The sequence below is a fragment of the Pholcus phalangioides genome, unplaced genomic scaffold (assembly GCF_987345545.1).
Source record: "Pholcus phalangioides strain wild (caught in Gottingen) unplaced genomic scaffold, Ppha-v1.0 ptg000013l_1, whole genome shotgun sequence".
Classification (NCBI taxonomy): domain Eukaryota; kingdom Metazoa; phylum Arthropoda; class Arachnida; order Araneae; family Pholcidae; genus Pholcus; species Pholcus phalangioides.
The window spans coordinates 30,204,247-30,226,833 of NW_028301606.1; the positions used below are offsets into that span (position 1 = coordinate 30,204,247).

At 36.8% G+C, this 22,587-nt stretch overlaps 1 protein-coding gene across 9 annotated transcripts in view; it reads left to right on the forward strand.

The window, feature by feature from the left end:
- LOC149078955 (plasma membrane calcium-transporting ATPase 2-like) overlaps positions 1-22,587 on the forward strand; it is a 167,879-nt gene that overhangs the window by 37,145 nt on the left and 108,147 nt on the right. For all 9 annotated transcript variants that reach the window (XM_089241179.1, XM_089241181.1, XM_089241180.1 and 6 more), the window contains exon 2: positions 17,186-17,379. The gene's annotated coding sequence lies outside the window, so the exon portion shown is untranslated. The remainder of the gene's footprint in view (positions 1-17,185; positions 17,380-22,587) is intronic.

The window sequence follows — 22,587 nt, forward strand, 5'->3', positions numbered from 1 at the left end:
AATTTGAACTGAACAGTGTAACTCATACGTTTTCTTTTGGAAATTTTCAAAATACGAAGCGGGAGTAACGTACAAACTGCTTTAGTTTCTCAAACACTACTCACTGAGACGTGCGCGTATAACTAAAGTCGTCTAGAGATAGTTACAGGAAGTGTTGGTATAACTCTGATGTAGTCTTGCGCGAAGACCCATTACCTCCTAGAGACAGGGCCGTCTTAAGAGCATCATGGGCCCCCGGGCCAAGTGATTTTTTTGAGGCCCTACCAGGCAAATTCTCAAAATTTCAACTAATTCTAATTTTTGTGAGGCCCCTCTTCTCCTGAGGCCCCCGGGCCCATGCGTTAAGACGGCACTGCCTAGAGAGAGATACATCTAGGTATACTACATGTATCTCTAGGAGGTAATGGCTGACCCAAAGGAGAGGTCGTAATCCCCATTCATAGCTCCATGGCGCTGACCGCCGATCTAAAGTATTTCCGTTCTGGTGGGAAACAAAGCAGCTGCAGAAAAAAAACTTCGTCATTTGACTGGTTGTTCTACCTATTATAACGGCTGGATACCATCATTTTCTGCAGATTGTCCGCAGCGGTAGATAATCCGCATTTTTTAATATTTGACCTCTTTTTTAACATAATCCGCGGATTACACAGAGGAAAATACGGTAATGCCCTTCGATTTTCAAGTGAAGTGGGAGCTGTAGACTTGGGATGAATTACTCAATGAAAATATAAAATTAAATCCTATATTTATCGAGATTACTTATGAATGAGCGCTTTAGAAAAACTTAGCGTGTGTATTTTTAAAGCAGGTTACTTGCTCATCATGAGATGGAAGAGGTATGCGTACATCATACGCACGTCGCTATGCTTCTGGATAGAAGCAGCAAAAGAAAGTTTATCAATACGAGAGTGAGGAGTTGTGAATGGATGATGTACTTTTTCTTCGGAGAGACGGTAAAGACAAGGCATTGCTGCAGTTTTGCTCATCTCTCTTCTGTTTTTTTTTCACGTTGATTCATGACGTGGATCTCCTTCGGAATCCGCTGAAATTTCTCAGATGTCAGCAGTTCGTGACTCAAAGCTCAGTCATGACCGTGAATCTGAATAATATAAACAAAATGGTGAATATGATAAACGCTTAACGCTGTTTTTTAAATTCTTTCTCACCCCTTCACAAATATGTCGTTTTGATTTCATTCCGATGAGTCATTCTTTATTCAATTCAATTGAAATAAAAAAAAAAGTCTGTTGAAGCCCACAGTCGCCGCTGGATTTTACGGACCGACACTTTTCTGCGAACTCTTCCTGGGGCGCCTATGTAATTTCTTTGAGAATCTTCCCCCATTTACTAAGTAATCGTTCAAGTTCGAATTCGTAATGATCAAGCGTCGCGTTAGTATATGAAATCAATGATGAGGTAATTACAGTAAGAATACAGTAAGAATTCTTAATTCGAAAGCTTCTGACAGAAATTCAATGAAAGTTCCCTGATAGTAGATTTTATTTATATATATATATATATATTTTAATTTTCTTTTGGTTCTTTTCTGTTTGAAATCGATTCCTGAATGCTATTTTGAAAAGAGCTCAAGCACGTGTGAGAAATTGTGTATATATTACTCTTTTTTTTCAATCTTTAAAATTCCTTTTTATCGACAATTATATACAGGGTGATTATATAAAAACTACCCCGACATATGGGCCCCTAACTATCATACCATTCACAGAAACTGAATGAAATTTTGGCATAAGGTATTTTGATGTATACGCTCAAGAATGATATGGAAAACAACAGTGTCACTCTAACAGTTACGGTTACAGTGAGAAAATTTCGAAAATATCAAATGGCAACACCAAGTTTTTTGTATTGGAATGTGATCTCCCATATTCCAATTTGCTTCCATTGTGCTATTTAGGGTTTGTGAAAAACCCTAAATAGCGTTCGAACGGCAACTGTAGCATGAAAATCACCGGCGGTAGATAGGCTAAAAGTGAGGACAATCAATAAGGACTGAGAAGCAGCATAAAATAAAGCATTTTACTGTGTTTCACAAATTTTCCACATGACCTCCTTCACACACGATGACACTTTGCATGCGGCAGATGGATAGACACGTTTGACTGAAGACCCTACATGTGGAGGAGCGCCATCTTGCATCCACACAACTTCAGATAGAGCATTTTGCCTTTGCAATGCGGGAATCGCGTAATGAGTTAACATGTCCAGATAGCGAGCACTCGTTACTGTACATGTTTGCAGATCACCGGCAGTAACCTCTTCAAAAAAGTAAGGGCCGAGGATGAACGTACTCGTTATACCACACCACACAATCACTTTTTCCTCGTGTAATGGACGTGCAAGCACATCATGTGGATTATTGTCTGCCCAGTGCACACAATTTTTCGAATTCACGTTACCAGTTAACGAGAAATGCGCCTCATCTGTCCACAGAATGCGTAAAGGCCAGCTGCTATCTTCATCGTACCGGATAAGGAATTGATTCGCAAAATCCAGCCGTAATTGATAGTCTCCCGCTTCCAACATCTGGACACGCTGGAATCGATACGGAAACATGTTTAGAACAGAGCGCAGAATCTTGCGGACAGTTGAATTCGGCAGATTCAGAACACGTGAAACACCGCGTGCACTTGCGGGTCGAACTGTGCTTATCGTCTGATGAACTTCTGCAACAGCTTCCGCGGGAACGTAATCCATGGTTTCTGCGGTAAACACGCAATGTCTCTGCGGCATTTTGTCCATTCAGGTAATAAATCTTTACGATTTCCCCACGTTCTTTCCCTGAAAGCGGCATCTTGTTCGGAATGGCAGAAAGCAACATACGTGGCTCGCATTTCGCAGTGCCTTTTCTTTCACCTAGCGTGGCGACGTCAGTCATGACTGTGTCTTACGTAGAACCCGAAATTTGCATTTCTTGGTTTCTTCTCGTTTTGTGGAGGACTAATCAGGCTGGGATCTCTGCCGAAGAAACGGTGTGACGAATGAAACGAACATTAATGCTCTGGTGCACGGCAAAGTCCTTTTTACTTTTTCCTTGCCTAGCTCCGGGGATTTTCGTGCTACATGTACCATTCCAACGCTATTTAGTGTTTTTCAGTATGGAGATCGCATTCCAATACAAACAACTTGGTGTTGTCGTTTGATATTTTCGAAATTTTCTCACTGTAACCGTAACTGTTAGAGTGACACTGTTGTTTTCCATATCATTCTTGAGCTCATACCTCAAAATACCTTATGCCAAAATTTCATTCAGTTTCTGTGAATGGTATGATAGTTAGGGGCCCATATGTTGGGATAGTTTTTTTATAGTCACCCCGTATTTCTTACAACAGCAGTCTTGACCTCCCCCTCCTATCCCTTTTAAATTGCACCTCGTCCCTGCCCATGCTCCCAGGTAGCATGTCTGAAATATGCATGGAAAAAATCGGTATATTTGGATGCGAGAATGTATATTATGCATACACATATTTTTTTGGTTAAATTTTATTGTATTTATATGTGTTTTTCGTGTATGTACAAGTATATTTATATATCGAAGTTACAAACTAACTTACAAAGAAACTGACAAATATTTGTCCTTGTCATCCACTTAGTGTATAGGCACGATTGTGCAAACCATTGAAGTTTTAGTTTCTTTAAAATTCCTTGGAAACGATATTTAATTAAATAGAGCGGAACATTTCTTAATTTTCGTGATCTGTCACATGGTTCAATGCTAATTGTTCAGAATTAGTGCAGGTTTTGTAGTAATTGTCTTTTGAAATACTCTACTTTGGATCATGATTTGATTTTTTTATTGAGGCGTAACAGAACTTGTCTAGGATGAGAAGCGAACGTTATTCTTATTTCACTCTAGTTTTGTAAAAGAACAAGCATGTTTTGAAGAACAAGCCATTTTGTAACGTTTCTGAAAAGAAATTATGGAACATATCTTTAGCGGCAGTGCCGTTTTAAGGCATGGGCCTACCCGGACACTGTTCGGGGGCCTCAAGCGAAGAAGGGGTCTCACAAAAATGAGATCTGGTTAAAGTTTTCAAGAATGCCTCGTAGGGCCTCAGAAAAATCATTTGGCCCGGGGCCCATGATGCTCTTAAGACGGCCCTGTTTAGTGGTCCTATTATAATTGGATCTTTTTGTGAACCCGAATGTTGTAAGTGATCTTATATTAATACTAATTCATGACATGCAAGTCTGAATTGGCTGTATAAAACTAATATTCTGATTTCTAATTGCAGTTTATAGGATTATTTTCTTCAAGTACTCAAACTTTCGATTTTGACAAAAATTCTCAAACTTTTGTCACTTGCAGCTCCCCAATATGGTCTAATAATGAAATATTTCAAAGCATCGAACAGGCTCGCATATCGACAGTTCACCTCGACTTCCCCGACAAAGGTTGGCGATGTCTCGAAGGAGCATGAACTGAGGACCACTGGCGTAATGCAATATTTCTTTACGTGTTATTCAACACATTCGATGTACAATTGCTACTTAATCTTGTTCTGGTTTCCGTCTCTATCGTTTGGTCGTATTTTCTCTCGATTGGCTGGCTCACTTTCAGAGTACTATGAAACTTAAATTTCACCTCATAAAAATCAGAATTAAAAATATCACAAATAGGTTCGTTCATAACCGTTCGCATACTACCTTTTGCTAAAGGCCATTTCTCTAAGACGCCTTCATATATGGGTATAAAGGGGTTCTAATTTCTCAAGTTCATCTTCCAACTTCAAGCCTCACGGAAATTCGAAAGTTCTGAAATATTTTGTGAGTATAACTTGGGTTGAATGGTTCCAGGTTTAGCTTGCGAATGACGTCAGTAGCACCTGATAAGGAAATAAGAGTAGCAGATGAGATAAAAAAGCTCTTTCAGTTTCTGTCTGAACCGATAAGCTTCATTTCTCTATACGTACTATTTTTTCCGCCTTTGGATGTATTAGTTCACACGTGCGCAATCAGTGTGTCCAGTCAATATTTACATCAAAATCTCTTTCTGTTTTTTTTTCCAATCTCGCGATATGGCGGTCGGATCGGAAGGCTTTTTATGTTTTAGGTAGTCCTGCAACTCCCTATTTTTTATATATATATATATATATATATATATATATATATATATACACACACACACACACACACACACTGCATGTTATGGATATTTCTTCTAGTAAGAATGGCCTGATCCTTGACTTCGTTCTTGTTCTTTCTTCTTCCGCTGTGCGGAGATTTATTTTCGCCTATAAATGGTTTTTTCTCCATATAATTTCTTCCAGACTTTCTATTCGAAAGGCGCTATTTTTCGAACTTCAGACAAAGGCAAGTGGGGAAACGGGCGTTTTCTTACCGAATGAATTTTTTTTTTTTTTTTTTGAGTTGATGGCGTAAACAGCAGCAGGGTTCGAAATAGGGCGGTGTTGGCTCATAAATGCGAGTAGAATGACCACCACTTATACGGTAATGGTATCTAGAATGACTTAGGCCATTCTTAGCTTTCAAAATAAGGCCACGAAACTGAGTACAAGGACAACAATGTTGATGACGCTACTACTCTGCATAAATTTCACAATTTGTTGAAGTTCACGCATGAATGAGGGGGGAAAAGAAAAGCCAACGGTGGAAATCCAGTTCCCATCATTCGGAATTGTCTTAGTCATTTATACTATACGTACGCTGGATAAACACTAAACACTTCAGTCTCAGGAAGACGGCGAGAATCAATCAGGGAACTTAAATTTTATATTTTAAGACCAATAAGGAACACAGAATATGCATCGATACATTTTGAGAGAGAAGGGGGAGGGGCACTCCATAATTAATTAATTGCATGTAATTTCAGTTATGGGTTAAGTTATTGCAAGTTCACTGAATTGGCTGGTGCATTTGATATCGTGTTCGGAAAATTCACCGACAACAATTCACCATCATGCAGTTCACCGCTAGGAAACTTACATCAGTTCGACATGAGTGAATGAATATGCATGTGAATGAGCGATTAAATGAGTGAATGAACGCGTGAATAAATGATCGAGTGAGCAAGCGAACGAGTGTATGAATGAAAAATGAGCGAAACCGGCCTGCCACTAGATTAGCTGAGTGACGACATAGCCCATTCTATTACTCACTCACCTGGTCACTAGGTAGCTCATTATATCACTCACTCACTTCCTAGGTTACTTACTCTGCTATACGTTCAATCACCTGGTCTCTCACTCGCTAACTATTTCACTTATTCTCACTCGCTTACTCACTAACTAGGTCGCTCACTCTGTGACACGCACTCCATCACCAAGTCGAGCACTTACTCACTAGATCACTCAGTCTACCACTGGGTCGCTCACTCACGAAGTCGCCCACTCTCTCTCTAGGTCACTCACTAATGACTGCATCATTTACTGACTTACTCCTTCGGTCACTTCTCGCTCACTTATTGTCTGTGACTCGTGTTATTCACTTATTCACTGACTCGTGTCGAACTGTTGTCGATGAATTTTCTCAGCTTTGAATTTTCCAATGATGAATTATTGTCGATGAATTTTCCGTAAACCATTTGATATTATTGTATTACTGAATTCTGATGTTTTGTTTCATGTTATCTTCGGATTATAACCCTTTATTTAGCTATGTTGCTTGCAACAAGGTATTCTTATATTTTTCAAGTAAACGCATTGTATATTTTGAGCTCGTTTTGCAAGATCTTAGTATTGGGGACCTTAAAAAAATTCCAATTTAAATCTGCTCTTCTAGATTGTGTCGTGTTGATAAAGTTGAAACTTGCGTCATTTTTCTCGACGATTCCATGTCGAACGCATACGAAAAACAAGGCCATTTAAATAGCAGTTCACTGTCGTACTACAGTTGGTGGATTAGCCGCTGTAGTGGTCAAGTGGCCATAGTGATGGAATCGCATTGCGAGGACCCGGGTTCAAACCCCACCGTCGCCACAGTAGTGGCCGGCTGAAGTTGGTTTTCTGTGGTTCCACTTTGAGGTGCGAATGCAAGCCGATCTCCTCGTTAGAAAGTCCCGCCACAGAGAGCAACATTGCTACAACAGTAAAATCTTCAATCATTGCACTTCACTCATAGTTAGAAAAAATGAAGCAGAGGGCAGCACTACATACAAGCAAACTTCATGTTAAATTCACAAAACGCACGCGTACATTCCGGCGTGTACCAATTCGTTAGAAATTCCGTAGAGAAATGTGTACGAGGTGCATGTACGGTTAAGTAGTAGTTGGTGGATTACTTTTTTTCTTCCGTGATACTTTATATGCTTTTATAGTGGGTTGCTTTATTTTGGTTATATTTGACATCAGTATTTTTATGGGCATCTTTTTTCAGCCACCTCGTTGGAAAACCTGCCTGTTGTAGCCCTTAGGTTTGCATTTGTAATGATTGCGTGTTATGTTTGTTAGATTGTATGGCTATATTATACGTGCACAACAGGGTGATTCCATACTTCCCCTTGCCACGTTGTACTGGCGAACCGTTGATTTTAAAGGCATACTTCCAGTTAGAAAATGTATCCAAATAACGTGTAGATCTGAGATACGTCATTTATGTTGTAAGGAGCTGTACAGTTATTAAAATAAAAATAACTTTTTATCCGGACACCTTGTAGACAAAAATCCAATTAGAAAACTGTTGCCCTGTCATTCCTGAGACCAAAAACTAAAAAAAAAAAAATCCCACGTTCCTAATGCAATATTCATTGAGATGTTTGAATTCAAAAATCTGAGAATAGTTGGGAAAGAACAATATATAAACATACGGATAGTGCTTCTTTCCCTCATTTATACTGTTTCTTCTCCAAAATTTTTCTCTGATTTTTAAATTCAAATTTCCTAACGAATATTGCATTAAAAAACATGGAATTTTCTTCTGTTGATCTCGGGAGAGACTGAGCATCAACTTCCTAATTGGGTTTTTGAGGACAGTGTGCGTATATTTTAATAACTGTGCAACCCTTTGCAACATAAATGACATATCTGGGTACGTCACGTTATTTTGATACTCTAACTGGAAGTATTAGGCTTAACAGTGCGCCAGTTAAATGCCGTACGCCCTGTTTGCTATTCACCCTGCATACACACGTGCCACTTTCAGGCAGACACTTGTTTGTTAGAAATTCCCGGGAGGAATATTTACAGCATTTTGTGGTTTAGGGATGCATATAGTTTCACTGAAACGTTTTTCTGGTATACATATGGCAAAATGTTCGTCTACCACCGTGAAGATTACTGTCACTGTCCCATGTTCAAACCGGGAGGAATATACAATCGGTGAAGAATATAGATAAGATATTTTCCCTAACGAGCTTAAGGCCCCTTTCACACGGAGCGGATGCGAATCCGCATGCCCTTTCACATGAGTTTGAAATTCGTGCATAAAAACTATTTTTTCCCCAATTTTTGTAATTATTTTTCTCTATCCCTGATTCAGAGTGTCCATAGGCAGCCTAGAGTCATTGTTTGATGGTTTAATCTAGAGGGCCATAGAATATGGGTATAAAGATGCCTTCATTCCGATCCTCACAAGTAGTTGATGGGAGAAAATATTTTTAAATGTTTTCAAGATTTTGAAAAAAAAATCTATCTTTTGGAAAATATGAAAGAAAAATTCAAAAAACATCCAATGATGTTCTTTAAAACTATTCAAGTGCGGCCTTCAAATGTCTTAATCCGGCGGTGAGTGAACGCCGTACGTGGATAACGTTGTTTAATAAAAGTATTTTTTTTAAAGATTAAAAAAATTAAAAGAATAAAAATTAAAAATATTTAAATATACAAATATTTCTATTTTTAAAATAATTTTAAACATTTAAAAAGAAAATTTTAAATTTTAATTAAATTTAAAAGTTTTAGTCAATTAAATATTCGTAATGAATTACAGAACGGCTTATAATATTGCTCCCGTCAGTGGCCGTTGTTGGCAGGTTTTATTGTATAAAATTGTAAAGTATGGACAAAAGGCGGTTAAAGTTGCTATATATCCATCTCAGAAGGAAACGGAGGGATAGACGTATGTGGGTACATCCTATTGATGAACAGGGACCTTCATATGGTGTTTTTAAGGGTATTTATGGCAAATAATTAAAAAATTCCGTGCAAAATCATTAAAAAGGAGCCAAAGATGCGGACGAATTCGCTCCGCATCGTGTGAATAGCTCCGAATAACCTACCGTATATACTCGTGTATAAGCCGACCTCTCAACTTCAGAACGACCAAAACCGCAATAAATTGAAAACCCGTGTATAAGTCGACCCCCAAAAAATTCGTGCATTTCACAAAAAAAAATCTTATATTTTAACGCAAAACGAAAAGCTTACGGAAATTTACAATAGAAAATGATTAAAACATTTAATCCGTTTCTTCTGAGTCTCCAAGCTCATCGCAATCCATCAGATCATCATAGAGGGTGCGGCATCTTCGTTTTTATCCTCATCTGGGCTGTCATCGCCATTGTCACTTTCAAAGAGGATATTATCTTTAGTTCCGTCCATCGCATTGCTGATGCAACACTTTTTGAAGGATCGGATGATAATTTCGAACAGAATTCCACGCTCCCCATCCATTCGAACCACAAATCCCTCAAATAGTCTTTGAGATTCTTGTTGATGCTAACATTTAAAGGCTGTATAATCAACGCGTTAGCCACCACCAACCAATGATATTTTAGATTTCTTTGCCTCTGCTTTGACATCATCAGTTGTGTAGGGTTTGAACATATCCCATACCAATAATGCCGGTTTCTTGAACACTGCTACGAAAATAACTACTGATTGCGGAGGTCGATATTTTCTCATCAAATACTGACCCGAGTATAAGCCGACCCCCCCCCCCCCACTTGGGGAACGAATTTTTCCACAAAAAAAACTCGGCTTATACACGAGTATATACGGTAATTGTCAAAACTTGTATGTGCGGATGCGAGCCCGCACTTAGGTTTTGACACATGCGGACGACGTACGGACCCGCATGAACACTTCGGAGATGTGGACCGATTTCGGCTCGTCTGAAAGGCTCAGTATATACCAATTGTTAAAACTTCTTCCGGACCCACATCCGCTTCGTGTGAAAGGTGACCACAGATAGATAGCGCCTTCATTTCCATCCCAACTCATTAATGGCAGTAAATTGCAATATAGCAGCGATATGGTCAGTTAGTGTTTGGTGAAGTAGGTATACACAGGGTATAAATACAGTCATAGGTGGTTATTATGATCAATGATTAAACTCTTTTTTTGCTTTCACAGTTACCCCTTGTCATCGAGTATTTAAAAATATCGTCGGGAGAAATTTGAGTGAGACTTCAAACGTTTTTTCCAGAAAGCACAGAAAACAATTTCCAGCTCAATTTATTCTTTAAGCTGAGTTTATACGAGTGTTATGAATTACGTTTTATTTTTAACAATTGATTCGAAATAAGATACGAACTTTTAAAGTGTTTCTTGAAAACGAAACCACCTGTGTGCGTGTCAGTGCTTGACCTTAATACTGTTTCAAATTGACCACAAAAGACATGAGAAAAACACAGCTTCCTACACGAAAGAAAAAATTATACAACTATGCATTCGGCTCCCATTTGTTGATGTTTAAAAAGAAATAAAAATGTTGGAAAGAAATAGTCGAACGTAAAATTTCCATCCGAATGCCATTAGGGTTAAGAAAAAACGTAAGATATCGACGATTGCATACAAATTTATGCACCGTCGTATCCGTTGTATGACGGAGGGCTGGAATCTCTTTTTGATGAAAAGTAGAGGTGATCAGGAAAAATACCTTTGAATTATTTGCAATAGAATGATGTTCCCCACCTCAACCGTTTTTGTTCTATGCTGTAAAGCATACATTTACAAGATTAATTTAGACTGTATACCTGCATTCATCGATTGATTGTAAATGATCAGGCTCGGACAACTGATAATCCCCGTGAGAACTGATATTAGTTGCGTGAGTGTAAGAAAAATCACGTGTGAACTGAACTTATAAATAATTGAAAATGGGAAAACCATTCGAATAACGACTGTGGCTCTGCATTATATAGTAGTGAGTTCTCAATTTAGACAATCAATATTCGATTACCTACACAATATTGTTAAATTTATAAATTTTGGTTTGTTTTCCTGATACAGTACATGTAGGTCTTCGAGAATTTTGGATAATCTGCGACGAAGGGATATACAGCAGGCACTACCAGGATAAAGAAAAAATCATGAAAATTGATAATCAGTGTTGTACTGTGGATAGAAGACTAAAGATTCTGCAAAAACTTTAATTTGCAGAAAACGTTTTTCGTTCAACTTTCGCATTAAAAAAATATCGGGCTGTTTTGCTTTCGACGTGCATAATGCAAGCAGTTGTCTTACGGCACTAACGTTTCCACTAATCAAGAAACAAACCTTGTATAACATTTTGTTTATTTCATAGGCAAAGGGTTTTTTCCCCGTTTCAAATTGGAGCTCGTAATTACAACGGAGTTTCATCTATTCTATCATTGATTTCATTAATTTTGTATGTTTTCTTTCTGCTCGCTGAGTAACCGTTTTCGAGATTGCTGTAATGATTAATACTTGAAACACATAATCTGCTATTAGGAGCACCAGTGAATAAACTTCTCGCGTTCTTTCGCCCATCTCTTTCCGAATGAAACTTTTTTTTTTAATGTACAAAATAAAAATGAAAACCTTGAAAAAAAAAAACGCTCTTATAAAATGGGTTAGCGTTTTGGGCGCTCTAGAGTAAATAGGAAAAAAAATTCGCTATTTTATCTTCCTTTTCGTTCTTATTTTGAAGTATATTTCGTGTTCTCTTTTCCTTCTTTCATCTTTGTGTTGAATGAAAACTTTTTCTGTGCACCTAAATAAGTTATGAAAAAAAAGAAAAGGCTTCTCTTGGAATCGAATATTTTTCTCTCTCTAAAAGAAATCTTAACAAGTCTGGATGCAATAGTTCTTAACTGAAGAATAGCAACTTTTTTCCTTGCTTTCATATTTTTTCTTTTTGTAAACTTACAAAAATAAGTAAGAAAACAAGAATATTTGAGTTTTTAGTGCAAAGAATGTAGTGCTTTAAAAGCTCGATCTGAGTATTATCGGGTTTGAAATAGCAATTTTTAAGCATTTTCTTTCGAATAGAATAAGAGTGTTTAACTTTTTAAGTTTCCATATTTTAGAAGCGCGTACGATGTGCTTTAAGAGTGTACTCTTCCAGCAATTTCGTCCTTTAGGTATATAAGCCTACTGAAGTTTATGAAAAATTGTTTTTGTAATGTTATACGATTTATATAGCTCAATCATATTTGCCAAGAGCAAAGTGATAATAATTATAATATCTATCCTTCCCCAATTTGTTTGCATTGTCTTATGATGTTTGAGATAAATCTTTGATTTTTATAACTTTTGAATCTTTTTCACTTTCGCCAGGGTTTCTAAAAAAAACTTTTTTAAAAAATTTAAATAGCGTTAACATTAAAGGCAATAAAATTTCTGAAAAACCATTCAAACTTCTAATAATTAAAATATAATGTTTTATTAATGGAATTGGCAATATTCCCATATTAATTCATCTATAAATATATATTTCTTACATTTTAACAAAAACCAACTTTTGCTATTTAATTATTTTTTGCTTAATTCCATGAATTGTGTTTGAAAATTCTCAATGTTATTATTAAGGGTTCATTCGAGTATTACGTCAGCATCGATGAGGGGAGGGGTTTCCGATTTGCTCACTTTTGATGACGGGGGAGGATTGGATGATGGTTACGTCATCAACCACCTTTTATAATATGAAATATTATAAAGGGTAAATATATTATGAAAGAAAGGAATATGAAATATAAATGCATAAAATATGAAATATTCCTAGTAACATCTTACTCGGTACGCCAAAAACAAAAAACTTTTCGCTAGTTTGTGGGCACCTCAGCTAACATTCTCCCTATTGATAAGTCCTCTACAGAGCCACTTTAGTGATCCCCAAATATTTCGCGGATCCAAGTGATCTGGAAATGTGTCCGGGCCGCTTAAGTGCTCAGGAACTGTGCCACGCATCACTCAAGTAATCCGTAATTATGCTGCGGATCACTTAAGTGATCTGGGAATGTGTCACGCATAGGCGGAGATTGACTTGGAAGTCTGGGGGGGGGGCACGATGATGATGTCAATTCATATATACATTAGATCAGTCGAGTCCACCGTTGACGCTGGGGGAGGGCAATGCCCCCCCCCACGCCCCCCCCCCCGTATTTCCGCCCATGGTGTCACGGGTAACTTGAGTGATCTACAACCATACTGGGGGGCCGCTTAAGTGCTCTAAAACTGTGCCACATGTCACAGCTCTCTAAAGGGATCTCTAACTGTGTCACGGATCGCTTAAGTGTTTTGGAATTGTGTCGCGAGTCACTTGAGTGATCTGCGAATGTTTTATGTGCCTACTTGAGTGATCTGTAAATGTGTCATGGGCCGCTTAAATGCTCTGGAATTTTGCCATGGGTCACTTGAGCTATCTGTAAGTGTGCCACTTAGTTCATTTTTATAAAATTTGATTTAAAAAGTAGCGGGCCACGTCAGATAACCCCCAGGGCCACATTTGGTCCACCATATTATGGCTTAGAGGGTGGTGCGCTATGGATTTCTTTAAAAAAAAAATTTGAGTTCTTAGCCTTCAAATAGGATTGAAATTAACAGAAATTGATTACGATAGCATATAAAGAGAAAGAGGTATTTTCTTACGAGATTTTAATTTTTGTAAATTATTTTTTGCATTAAAAAGATAAATTTTTGATCCTCTGGTGGTGTGCACGAGTCCCCATGCCCCTTTGCTTACGACTCTGATCCCACTAATATGCGTCAGGTGGTAGAGGGTCGAGCTGGCGAAATTTTGCTGACAAGGGGGGGGGGGGGTTCGAATTTTGCTGATGGGAGTAGGAGTCAAAAATGGCTAAAAATTTGCTGACGTAATACTTGAACAGCCCAAACCATATAATATGAAAGTGTTTTCTCCAGTTACTTTCAGTATGCTTAATTAGGAGGCTATTTTGCAAAAAAACTGATAAAAATTAAGTGAATATAATTTAGTTAATGAAGCATAAATAATGCAAATTAATTAATGATTATTTCCGATACATAGGGCGATTATAACTAAAGTTAGATTTAAATAAAAGAACCATTGTCATAATTACTTGAAAATATATATGACTATTCCTGAAGCAATGGAATTTTATGTGGCAAAGGAGGAAAAAAAACACTTAAAAATGTAAAATTAACGACACAACTCATCCAACACGTGGGCGCAGAATAGAAACGATAACCAGTCGGAAAAATTAAAACTTAATTAGCATCGCACGATTTCATAATTCATGGGAACATCACAAAAATAAAGTAATTGAACAAATAACTATATACAACTTACTCAAGAAATGCTAAATGTGTTGTTCACTGTGTTCTGGCTATGACGTCAAAGCACAAAAATGGTTGTTCAACAACAGATCAGAGTATGCCATGGTCATGATGTGGATGTGCTTGCAATTCACATCCACATGTTTTCAATCCGACCACTGTTCATAACATTTTGAGGTCCCTCCCCCCCCCCCGGCCGGCCCCCACAGTCGGAAGTTGTAAGGGTTAAGGTCAGGTGAACTGGTGGCCAGTCAGGTGCCGTGTCATCCTATTATTGTCACAATGGTTCTTCAGCAGCTGCTTTGCTGGTATTGCAATGTGCATCTTGATAAAAGTTGTGCTATCCACACACTGATGCTATTGAAGTGCCGAAATGATGTGGTTGCACAAAATGGATTATACTGCTGGCGAAGTACAGCATCCATCGTCTACTTGTTTATTTTGAACTACTTGCACTTTTTTTTTTGCCAAAGAAATTTCCTTTACTTCAGGAGTATCCATGCAAATTTTCAAGTCATTGTGCCTAGTTTTCATTGTATAGTTTGGAATTAAACCTTTTTAATTATAATCACACCCTGTATAAATCTGTTACTACTACACAGTAGCACTTTCAGTAACTGGGCTTAATGGTGGAACTATGAAAAAAAACTATTAAATATTAAGACTGGGTGATATACAGTATGAGATGTGCTACTTTTTATTGGAAAGGAAATGAAAATGTCTATGAGGTAATGTCTGTAACTACTAATACACTTGTTTTTGTCCTTTATGGACAGCTGGTGTCTTTATTGACCGTGTGTGTGTGTGTGCGCCCCTAGCATGATGGTGTCACTACTGTTGCCGTTTTTTTTAAAGAAAAAACCGCTGAGATAATACACCACTATATTTAGATGTGTGATGCAATCCTTATTCATGAATTTGCTAAAGATTGACCATCAGAATGTATTCAAAGGTTAGAAAATGTGATAAAAATGAGAAATTTTTTCTTCTGTATATAACTTAATAATTAAGATACTTCATATGTGGAAAAAATATATATATTCAGGCCACTTTCATGAGACTTTTGAAAAAAAACTACTTATACCATTTAAAGATATACCATCAAAATGTACCCCAAGAATAGAAAATGTAGATAGAAATTGTTCTAAGAATAAACAATTTTGGTTGATAATGAACCAATATGATATTTTTTCAAGGGAAAAACATAATATTTTGATCACTTTTATTTGATTTTTCTTAAGACCCACTTGGTCAAAACCAAACAACCCTGATTTTCGCCCTTTTAATTTATCTGACAAAATTTTCTACTGATCAATTTTGCTGCACAAACAAAATATTGTACTTACAATCTGAATTTTCTGTCAAGATTTTGTGTATAAACACATTTGTTTTTAGTCATACTTGGTTTTTCTTTTTCTTTGCTCTCGAATTTTCATCATTTTCTTTCTTCAAAGCTGCATTTTGCTTCTTTATTATATTACATTGGAGTTTGCATGAATGAATGGTGTTGGGTTGGGAAAAAGAAAGCACTCTTAAGATTTTGTAGACCGACTGACGTGAATCTGTTTGTTCTTTTCCAAAAAAAAAAACTTTCCTTGCTCATGGAATTTATGCACTCACGAAAGATGAAGAGCGATAATCGTTTTAGTCGTCGTGTCGTGTTTGAGTGCCGCGCAAACTTAATATGGTTAAAATAATGTCAACTTGCGCTGGGGGAAAAAATGAAGGAGAAAAAATGAAATTCGGATAATTCGATTTTCTTGTATAAAGGGGAAATGGGGTAGGTGAAGAAATTAAAGCTCTAGTTGTGTTCCCCCCCCCCCCCTCCGTTTCCTCGCGATTTGCTTCAACCTCGTGCGGACACAAATGCTTATTTCCTTTCACTTTCCCTCTTCAAATCACATTTGAAGAAGACGAAGGGCAATGTTATGCTTGTGGAAGCAAGTCTTAATTCCCGCGGAGTTTCCCAAATGGACGTTGGTATACAGGAGCAAAGTTTCGTGAAAGCCCTTGACGAGATCAGAAGGGATTAGCGTCTGCTCCAGAAAACGATTTATCGTCATCGTAGGTGGATTTTGTCTAGTACCTTCTCGCTTAAATCATACAGGACTGTGAGGTTTTTCATTTTTTGGTCCGTTCTCTAATTTGTCGAAACGTCTCTCATACGAACACATTATTGAATAGCTCGTGTCATGAGTGTAGCAGCTGTTAGAATCGCATCATTTGAGTTTTCAAAAAAAATTTTTTTTTTTAATTGTCCGTCACATACTTATAGTTATTTAGTTAAATATAACAACGCACACACGCGCGTGCTGTGGCGTTTGAGAATCTTTCTTAGGATAGCAAATATCACTAGGCTTCCTTATCACGTTACCTTCTCGGTTTTTTTATAAATTTTTTGAAATTAACTGTACGAGGTGAAACGTTTTTCAAAAATGTATTCTCTAACTTGAAATGCATTCATGTTTAAAATTTACGCTAGTATATAAGTACGTACATAGTGTTTTTTTTTTATTGAATCAAAGTCCAAAACATCCTGTATTTCTAAATATTTTTCAGTTTTGAAAATTTTGTAATAAACTTTCGTGTGCCGTGTAATTCTACACATGGCAACCCAATCAAATAAGCATCAAAATCAGATTTTGAAAAAGAAATTGATGTATGCATCTATCTTATATAGTTATCTTGATATCAACTTTTCATTAACTTCAACTAAATGTGGAAATTGTTTTATGTAATTGATTTCAGCTAAAATTTTTTCCTCTTAACAGGTACCTTCTCACGTTTCTTATGATCGATGTTGAACCCTACAGAATCTCTGCATTCCGAATTCTTGATTTGATGTTGACGTCGTTTTCGTTTTTTCTTCAGTACGTCCTGTGTATTCAATGAAAAAAGTCTTCAAGAACGTGTGGCGTCGCTCCTTGTAGCGAATTTTTTTTCTTACACTTCTCTTCTTCGAGAGGTGAGTTGAAAAATGTGGCATTATCTTACAGTTGAAAATTGCCTGTCAATATATTGCATATTGTGTTATTTCAGCTTTATAATTTTACATACGCCATCAGTGTTCGGGATATACAGTCGGCCCCCCGTATTCGCGGGGGTTACGTTCCAGGGATGACCGCGAATACGGAAATCTGTGAATAACCGAAACTATAGGTATTTTTGTATATCTCGTTTATTGAACACATGAGAAGAGCAGGGTAACGCAGAGGTATAAGGGAATTTGAAAGAGGGTGCAGTGATTTTTTCTGAAAGAACATTGTGATTTCTGTTTGCCGTTTTTTCTTCTTTATATCATCAAGTATGTTGGAATATGATGGCAAGGCTTCCTCTACCAATTTTTCTAAATGTGAAGAGCGTATCATAGAGGGATCTATGCCATGAAAACAATCTATTGCTGATTTGAACGTGCGAAGCCCTTTCGCTGTTACTCATGGCCAACTTGTCTTTTACTTCTTTATCTTGATCTTCTTCATCTGGTACCGCTTCAGTTTCAGGATCAGTCAACTGCATTAATTCCTCCTCAGCCTTTTGAACTGCTATAAACCCTTTGAACTGCTATAAATTAGTTGTTCGACTTCTATATATTCATATTATTGAACCCTTCTCCACCCACCTGTTTCGCTAACGTGACAATGTCCTTTATAGTCTCTTCAGTTGGCGCTGTAGAAATGGTTGTGCTCTTTAGCGCACATTGTGGCCAAAGGTTAATCCAACCCGAGGTGACTGTTTCTGTCTTGGGAGCTGCCACGGCTCTAGGGATGACAGTAATGTCATTAGCGAGCCATCCGAAAATGAGCCATACTAAACATGCACAACTCAAATTTTGTAAAAAAAACACATGAATGACGATTTTTGTTGCAAAAAATGGGGGAAAAAATGCAATAAGTGAAAAACAAACCGCGAATACGGGGGGCCCGACTGTACATATAAGATATTCACAGGAGCACAAAAAGAGGCGTTCCCGTCTGATTCTTGATAGCGTTCGGCTCATCCGTGGAATGAGCCGTACTATACAAGTGCGACCGAGCACAGAAGCTATGACCTTGCAAAAGTATTTTGTGGGCAATTTGCACAGTGCATCTTGTAGAGTTGGCCACAATTCTTTTTAAGATGCTGAATTCCTCTGTCCCACAACGTTGTATGACCAAATGTGTTCAATAGAGGTGTGAGATCTAATAATTTAAGTGATTGGGTTAGGGCGTGAATAGAAGGGTGTAATCCCATCCGTAAACTTGCTACAGATATTGGCAGGTGCAAAAAAGTTCCATCAAATAATTACCAAGCTGATATCATGCCTCACTAAGCCAGTAGTAGGTTGTAATGTGCATTGTTTACTTATTAGATCCATGGATTTTTGTTGTTTCTACAACTGCTAAATGCGTTTGTTAACGTGATTAAACTGAGTGCGTACAGTAGAGTCAGAGCCTCCTGGAAGTACCTAGGTAGTATCTAGGAGGCTTTGGTAGAGTCCGCATATAACGTTCTGCTATTTTCTGTATAACTAATTATTTTATTTTTATTTAGTTTAACGAATTATTACCCTATAATGAATCGAATTTTTTGATATACAGTGATTAATTTTTTTGATATAAACAGCCTCGATTATCTGTGCGCGGTTAAACCGGGAAGCAGATTAACCTTGCTGAGAAAATCTCATGTTTAGTATCCCTCTTATTGTTTTTTTTCTTTCGTTATATAAAATTTTGTAAAGGTTGTGATGAAAACAAACATTTCCATTTCGTACAACTGGATTTATGTCTCTTACTGAACCGCCTCCCCACCCCCATTCGTAGAGCTTAACCAACACCAGCTAACGTAGAAAGCCTCACCGCGAGATTTTTGACGTCATCGACATACGTCCTCGAAACCCGTCTTCCCTGTAAAATCGCTATCCAGCAGCACCACAAACGAGCAACACACACACTGTAACGTCGATATGTTATACATTTGACCCGCTTTGCTACATTTTTTCTTAATGTTATAGAAAAAGAGGTCGAATAGACGAGTTTATACGTGTAATTTAACATTATTTTCAAATTATTTTAAGTTATCAATTAGGGCCAGTTTTTAGTAAAAACCTGGCAATATTTGAAAAAAATTACCCTTTGACCTCAAAACTTCCCCAAGAGCATTAGTTTTTCAGAACTTCAATTCTGTAAATTTTAACCAAAAAATATCCATTGAATATGAAAAGAAAGTTGAGACCAATTAAGCTATATGTCCTTTATTTTTTATTAAGATAGACACATGCAATATTCTTTATATATTTTCAGTCATTTATAAAAAAAATAAATTTTTAAAAGAAACTTTTCATGTAATGCATATTTTATTAAAGGGAAGAAAAAACGTGAATGAATAAACAAATATACTTTGCTTTGCTTCCACTATGGATTGTATGGATAGTTGCACAATTCTCATTCATACACAGATGCATAAAATTCTATGCTAAGATGTGATTCAAGTAGTAAAAATCTATTTAAAAATAGTGTGTTTTTTAAATGTCGCCAGCTTCTTTGCATAAAAATTTTTAACTATTTATAACTTTTCTTTTAAAAGTGCATTTCTATTCGAAGGTTCTTTAGAAGTAAGTTAGAAAAAAATTCAAAGAGAATATCTTCCCCCCCCCCCCGCATTCTAGAACTTGAATATTGGTGTAACCTGGCTTTTAAATTAGTATTTGTATATATCAATCAATCAAATCTTTATTTGTTTGGGTGCATGAACCCATGACAACACAAATATGATGGCAATTACAATAGAGCTGCGATATTATTAAAAACATAGGATTACGAACTATAAATTAGTAAAAACAAGATATAAAGTAAAAACAAGATAAGTAAACACAAAATAAGGATTACAAAGTATAAAAACTATTTACATGTGCAAAATAAAATAAATAAAAAACTCAAGCAAGTACGTCTGGAAGATTGTGTATGGGAAATCAGTCAAACAAAGAACGAAAATTACAAATGGTACGGAAAAAACGGAAGATACTATTATAATTAATTGTGGGATCATTAAGGTAGGTTACTATATCATTGGTCGAGACCTGTCCTAGATAATGCACTCTATATGACTTATATGCAGGGCACCTTAGCAGAATATGAGACCAGGTCTCAATTTGTATATATTATCCAGTTAAAACATGGAAAACCTAATTCATCAACACAGTATTTTGTAATTTCTAAAGAACCCAAAGTTGTTTATCATAACTTATTGCGAGTCTATTTCGAAATTGCACCTTCTGTACACATCATTGACAAATGTAGATTAATTTTTAGAATTATATTATGAACCAACGTGTGATCTATGTTCAAGAAGAGCAAAACATGAACCTTAACGAAATTTATAGGAGGGGCAAAATTCTATTTGGAGAAAAACACCATTTTTTCATACAGCCAGATTTTCTGATATTTTCAATCAGATGCACTATCAGGAAAAAAAATGTTCTGGCCCTATTGAAGGGCAAGGATGGACATGGAAATTTATATGGGGGCTAGTGAACAAACCCACTGTTTTGCTATTAATGCAATTATCAGTTGCGATGGCTAAAACAATAAAGCCAATAACATCCAAACCTAGATCAGTTTGGAGAATTACATTATGAAGCAATGAGACATATATGTTCAAGACAGGCAAAATATGTATCTGACCAAATTTATAGACATGGGGCAAAATTCTATTTAATATTCTATGATTATACACCACTCCCACGTTGATGTCAATAATATAATAATCACTTGAATATTTTAAATTGTTTTATGTGAAGAATTTATGTATAGTTAAAGTCTTACGTTTTATAAAATGTTTCCAATACATTAATAAAGTCAGAGAAATTTGTTAATTTATATGGAAAAATAAATTGAAATTTTTTTAACATAAATACACCGTTGTAACGGCACGATCCGTCCCAAAGAAGTTTGGTGTTATATCAGATCATGGTTGAATAGAGGCTTCTGTCGGAGAGGCTTCATTATATAAATTCCCACGTTCATAATGAAATACTGTATCTCTGTCTTATTAGTGTTATTCCAAAAATAAAATAACCTATTTTTTTACACGCAATTGAATTTTAAGAAGAGAAAAATCATAAAATTTTAAAAACTGTGCAATATTATTGGAATATTTCTTGATATAAAACTTAAGAAATACATATTTTACACTTACCTCTGAAATTATTTTAGTTCTACATAAATTTAGTGATGCATTTTATAAAAACAAACAAACGAAAACAATGGCGGCATTGCTGTGTTTTTCACAAATTTCCCATTTCTCAGATGTTGAAGAACACTTTTTCAAAGAAAAAAATATGATGAGAGAAGAGATGTTGTGGAAATTTTCTTTGAAATGACAGACTCCGGGCGCCTCAACTAGGGAGGGGGGGGAGCAGGCAGGTCTGGTGCCTCGGGCGCTGAACCATAAGGAGGCGCCGAATTCACCCTTTAACTGCTTCTATATTACAATGGCCGCAAAAATGCCGGCTTGCCCCGGGTGTACAAAATATCTAGTTATGGCCCTGCATAGACTTTGTATGTATCTTGATGTATGTATACCCATTATATCGCCAACAGTTGGCGATATAATGGGTTTTTCACATTATACTCCCTTTATGGAAGATCTCTTCACTGAAAATTTTCGGCGGTAAGCCGGGTTGGCACTATATAACGGAATTCAACTACTTTCAAAATATGCAGGAACATATAGATCACTCACATCTACTGAGTGAAATCCGGCGACAAGAATGCACCGGTAGTGACCGATTGTATTCTACTTCAAACGTCATATCATCTGCCTAAGCGTAAAACAAGCACAAATAATCTACCAAAAGCCTTATTAGATATTTGGATGCAGCGAAACGCTGTTCACCTCTCTGTATTTCAAGCGTGCTACTTCATTTTTAATTATTATCTAATCAAAATGTTTCACAAATATTTGCGCCACACACATCTCGACTTGGTTGGTCCTTTTCCTCTATCAAATCAGTTTACCCGTGGACTGTTTCGCAAGATGGCACTAGGCAAGTTCCGTGGAAGACATCTCAGTCAAGATCGTTGCTTGGGCAATGGATTGCTAAATTTGCTGCATCTATTATAACCACCAACCAATGATAAAAGTTCCAGTCCTCGCTTTTCTCGGGGGTTCAGCAAATTCACACAATCCCATATGA